This window comes from Juglans microcarpa x Juglans regia, chromosome 6S (genome assembly GCF_004785595.1).
Source record: "Juglans microcarpa x Juglans regia isolate MS1-56 chromosome 6S, Jm3101_v1.0, whole genome shotgun sequence".
Taxonomy (NCBI): Eukaryota; Viridiplantae; Streptophyta; class Magnoliopsida; order Fagales; family Juglandaceae; genus Juglans; species Juglans microcarpa x Juglans regia.
In genome coordinates this window covers 4,314,537-4,320,585 of record NC_054605.1, presented here as the reverse complement: position 1 = coordinate 4,320,585, position 6,049 = coordinate 4,314,537, and the positions used below count along the sequence as shown (strand labels likewise).

The following is a 6,049-nucleotide window of genomic DNA, read 5'->3' as shown; positions in this document are numbered from 1 at the left end:
TAGAACGACACACCAAGCAATTGCCAAACTTAGAGATACAAGAAACCCTAGAATTTTGAAACCCTGGATAATGCAAATTTCAGCCAAACCAAAAATCCTAAGAATTTTGCCAGCCTACTTTTTGATTTTTTTGTTTTTTTTTTGTTTGTGTGTTCCAACCCTAGAACAATGAAGCCCTAAAATTAAATTTAAAGATGCAAGAAATTAAAAGATAGAATCAGACCTAATTGGAAACTTTGGTCTAAATACCAAATGATATAAACTCGTGGGAATGGAATCCCTTAAACCCACAATCAATTTGAAAACTCCCCGAGAAAGCCAAAATCAAGTCATTGGATAGAGAACCTAGACCTGTTGAGAGCTCGTTTCAAGAACCTAGATTATATTAAAATCTAGACCGGTTGAATAACCTGTCACAAGAACCCAGATTACAAGGAGGAATGCCACAAAGGTTGTGATTTGCCTTTGATAAGCTCAAAAGTTCATTCAAGAGCAAGAGAAGATAAACTCAACTCACAATGAATAAAGTCATCAAATTTCATAAACTAATTAAAATGAGGCTACAAAGAATATTTAAAACAAAACCTAATCAAACCCTAGCCAAAATATATCCCATCTTCCAAAAATGCCCCTGAGTGAATAGTGTCACAGCTATGGTACCTTTGCTACAGTAACTCGCTACAGTACCTCTTTAAACCCTAGTTCCTAAAAAGTAACTTTCCAAATAAGCTCTTGGCCAAAATACAAGGCCTTTCCAAAAATCCTAATTCATAAGAAAATAAGACATATGTGGGCCAAGCATCCGCAAAGCCAATTATTCTAGACTAATTCTTATAACTAATAAAATTAGCCCCTTTAATGAAATAAACAAGTCCATGGCCTTCAATCACATAATCATAATAATAGGCCCTAATGCATGTTGCACAGTTCCATAGCTTGTATCACGTGGATGATCACTGGATCTCCTTCTCTCAAGCCCATATTGAATATTCAGGTCTTACTAGACTCGTCCCAAGTAGATTGCACCAATCCTTGCGTTGCTTCCTTGATCTTCTTAGCTCTTGATCTTGTAGTTGGTCTATCTGAAACTTGCAAAGGATGTTTAAGTCTAGGCCCACTTTGGTTCTCATCATTGTATCTAGACGAAAATAGAAAAGGCATAGAGGACAAAAGCATTCGGCCAAGACAAGGGCCACACGCCCAAGTAACCTTTCCACCTTCCCAAGACAATACAAGGATTTGGAATGGAAAGAGACATTCGGCTAGAGGGGAAGAAGAGATTACACTTGTCCTTCATGCATTGGACCACAAACAACCAATGAGGGCCTGAGAGGAATTCTATGAAAGGGGAAGAGAGACACACGCCCAAGGGTTCTTTTTCCCTTACCATTTTCAAAATTTGCTTATGCTCTCATATTCTCCTTGCCACTTCACACCCACACTTGAAGACTTCTCACCTTTCTCTCATTTTCCTTCCAACCAAACAAGAGAGGCTACTCTTGTCTACGTCCAAGAGTGGATCACAACACTAGCAAGAAGGAGGCTACAGTGAGGATCTCTTACTTTCTATTTTTCTCTTCACACCACTCACACCTAACTCAAGGAGATGATGAATCTCCAAAGAATCTCCAAAGAGTCCTAGACTTTCGAAAAGCACACATTAGTTCAAGGTTATTTCATCTTGAGGGCTTAGGTTATTTCATCTTGAAATAACCTAGGGTTTTTGAGAAAAGAGAGGGAGCCGAGATCTTGATGGCTTAGATCCTCCACACATTTGGCCACCCACATGAACTACACACATGATCAAGAGCTAACCAAGAGTCACATGGATTTCTAAGGGTTTTCATGCCTAAAAAGCCTAGAACCGAATGGTCTTAGAGTCTCCATGAACAAGAGACAACCCAAAAACCACACACACTCATGCACATGGAAAAGGGTTTTGAATTGCTCTAACAAGTTGTACATCCCATTTACAACTTGCTATTTGTTTTCTCGAATGATTTTTGTAAGTATACACTCAACCTAGTTTGGCTAGCATACGCATATACTTGTGTAAATCTTTCATTCTTATTCTCAACTTTGATTGTTAATTTATGTTTTGCTCCGTTGAATATATATTGCTTTAACTTGTATAAGATTGATAAGTGTTATTTTTATGTGATTTTTATCACTCTTTTATTTATGAAAAGTGTCATTTTCCCTTCAATACTATTGATTTTATTTTATTTCTACATATTTTTATTTATTTTATTGGGTTTGAAGGAAAATAGAAGATTTAGTGCAAAATGAGAGCATTTTGGTACAAAAGAAGAGGCTACGAATCCAGACCGATGAGAGGTAATGAGGTCTGAAGAGAGCTGATGAGATTTGGGCAAGGAGCCTTGTCCTGTGGACAGGAAAGAGATTTCTCTTGCCCAAAGGCGAGAAGACTTAACACTCGGTAGGCGAGGAGACTCACGACCTGAAGGCGCGAAGACTTGGCGACAAGGCTCAAGGTGGTTAGATTCGGTGACTAGTCTAAACGACCAACTTAAAAGACCATCCTAAACAACATCGTGGGCAACAACTAAAAAAAGCGAGATTCATCTAGGGAGTCTTTCCACTCGGTAGGCGAGAAGAAGGCCGTGTGGTCTTTGTAAACCTCCACGCCCGTTCATTTGTGACCTCCACGCCAGTTATATTCAGTGCATATGACATCTACTCAGTTGGATAATTCCTCCTAACCAAGATCAATCTACTGCTAACCACCAAATCCGAGTTTCGCAATCAATCTGTTGGAGACCGAATCCTCTTGAACCTAGCGATTCAAACCGCATATCACTAAATCTTCCATTTTAGATAATCTCGTTATTCTTGGGATAATTCCTTTTATGTTAACATTTATCTTTAGAAACTATTTTCTAGATCTTTAGGCTAAATTGTAGCCCCAGTTCTCTTGTTTCCAGATTTGAATTTCGACATCTATTTAATCCCGTCTTGTGGGATGAATAGGGGAGTTCTAAATCGGAGTCGAAAAGTTTTATGTTTTAGAGTCTGAGTCTGAGTTGAGAGTTCCAGAATTTATTCTTTTAGTGTTCTTTCGAGAAGGTGAAACTAGAGGGCAGAGGCGAGAGCCGTATGCTTCATCAATCGACTTGAATGAAGAACACCAAATTTATTTTTTTTCTTTTTAATTTCATTATGAACTAATTATATTTTTTAGAGCTTTGATGTAGCCTAGCATTGAATACACAGTTTATATTGCAAGTTATTTTATTTTCAATATTTCCATGATTGTTTTTTTATTCCTTATTCTTAATGCTTAAAATTTTCTAGCTAACTATTGTTCAATCTATTGAATCACAATGAGACCGAGAGGTGATTTTTTATTAATGCTCTAGGATTAAACACCATTAGTTGAGCAAAAGCAGAAATGCTTTACCGTGACTAGTGTGATTTTCAAAAAAAATCGAAAGAACTTAATGAGTCTCCAATTAGTTAAATTCACATAGAGATATGAAGTTATTAGTTGGAGATATTTTTGATATTGTTCGAGAGAAAATATTGAATAGTTAAGGGACTTTTATCATCAACTTGGGATAATTGGAATTCTATAACAAGGAAGAATAAACTGTGTGGGATTTGCTAGGTGAAGTCAAACTTTCTACATCTATTCTTTTTATTTTTAAAATCTTAATTTTAATGTTCTTTACTTTAGTTTAATTTAGATAAACCATTCTTCAAATTTCGATTTTCCAAATAGTAATTAATTTAGTCAATCTCAATACTCAATAACATAATTATGCCCTTTGGGTTCAATATCCGTTTTCTTTAAAACACTTTACTAGTTACGATTTTGTGCACTTGCAAATATATTTTTATGCGAACAAGTTTTTGGCATCGTTGCTGGGTAATTAATTAATTTTGATTGATATTGATACTAGCTAAATTTTTACTATTTTGGATTTTCTTTTATTTGTTTAAATTAGATCTCAGTTTTATTTTGTTTCTTTTCAGAAATTAGAAGTGCATGCGCCGAATTAAATCATTAGAGTATAGACTTTTCAATCCCAAGATTGAAAGAACCTTACGTCGGATCAATAAAGAGAAAAAGAAAGAGGTCACCACCTCCAAAAGTTAATATGGCCGACCAAGAGCACAAGGCGTTAAGAGACTATGTGATGCCCTCGGTCAATGGGGCGACATCCAGTATAAGGCAGCTAGCTATACAAACCAATAACTTTGAGATCAAGCTGGCCATCATTCAAATGATCCAACAAACCGTCCAGTTTAGGGGGCTGTCACAAGAGGATCCTAACGCCAATATTGCAAATTTCTTAGAAATTTGTGATACTTTTAAACACAACTGAGTGACAGATGATGCAATTCGATTGAGACTTTTTCATTTTTCACTTAGGGAAAAAGAAAAAGCTTGGCTAAATTCTTTGCCGCCTGGTATCATCACCACCTGGGAGCAGTTGGCACAAAAAATTTTAGCGAAATATTTCCCTTCGACCAAGACAACGAAGTTAATGAATGATATCACTACCTTCACCCAATTTGAGGGTGAATCATTATATGAGGCATGAGAGAGATACAAGGATGTATTGCGTAAGTGTCCACATCATGACCTCCAAGCCTGACTCCAAGTATAGATGTTTTACAATGGTTTTGGATCCACAAATCGATCTATGCTTGATGCAACTGTAGGAGGAGCATTAATGAGTAAGACCCCTGATGCCGCATATGAACTTCTGGAATAGTTGGCGTCTAACAACTATCAGTGGGTCGTAGAGAGAGCAATACCAAAGAAGGCGGCTAGCATCGTTGAGCATGACTTTATGTCAGCAATTGCGGCTCAGTTGGCAAATCTATCCAAACAACTAGGTAAAATGAACATTACTGCTATTCAAATTAATGTTGTTTGTGATCATTGCGCAGGAAATCATTCAAGTGTAGATTGCCAAGTGGGGAATCTTCTTGTCCAACCGAGTCATGAACAAACTCATTACGTGTCCAATTCCCAACGTCAAAATAATCTTTATTCAAACACGTTCAATCTCGGATGGAGAAATCACCCTAATTTTTTATGGAGCAATAACCAAGTGCAAGCTAGACCATCTCAACAGTTTCCACAGCAAGAGAAAAAGCCGACATTTGAGGATATGTTTATGCAGTACATGCAAAAGACTGACATGGCAATGCAAAAGGCTGATATGGTGATCCAAAACAATTCGGCCTCAATTTGCAATCTTGAGGTACAAATCGGTCAGCTTTCAAGAGGACAGTAGGGACTTTACCAAGGAATATTGTGACCAATCTGAAGGAACATATCAAAGACATAACGTTGAGAAGTGGGCGGACATATGACCAATCGGTAAACACCGAGTGAGACACAGAAGCTACTAAAAATGTGGAGTCTAAAAAGAAGGAAACCAAGTACGTAGTGAAAGAAACCGATCGGGATGTGACCGACCAGCAAGCTGAGAAGACTAAAGAGAACAAAGGGGCTACAAAATCCAAGAAATCCAAGGAGTTTATTTCTGAAACTTATTCTCCTTTAATGTTTGATCCACCAATTCATTTTCCATAGAGATTAAGAAAAAATAAGATTGATAATCAGTTCTCTAAATTTTTGAGTATATTTAAACAACTGCATATTAATATTCCTATAATTGAAGCTTTAGAGCAAATGCCTAAATATGCAAAATTTTTGAAGGATATATTATCAAACCAATGGAAGTTGGAAGAGCATGAGACTGTGATGCTGACCGAGGAGAGCAATGCAATTTTACAAAAGAAGCTGCCGCCTAAGTTGAAAGATCCAAGGAGTTTCACGATCCCTTGTACTAAAGGAAATTCCTATTTTGATAAATTTTTATGCGACTTAGGGGCAAGTATTAATCTGATATCTCTCTCTGTTTTTAAGAAATTAGGCCTTGGAGAAGCAAAGCCAACCACCATCTCTCTACATTTGGTAGACAGATCTATTAAATACCCGAGATGACTCATTGAGGATGTATTGGTGAAAGTTGATAAGTTCATCTTCCTGGCTAACTTCATTGTGATT

The 6,049-nt window shown here is 37.0% G+C and overlaps 1 non-coding gene across 1 annotated transcript; it reads right to left on the bottom strand.

The window, feature by feature from the left end:
- Positions 1 to 4,505: 4,505 nt before the first annotated feature.
- Positions 4,506 to 4,612, bottom strand: LOC121237981. Its single transcript, XR_005935029.1, has one exon. It is a non-coding gene; the product is annotated as a small nucleolar RNA R71 (small nucleolar RNA).
- Positions 4,613 to 6,049: the final 1,437 nt, after the last annotated feature.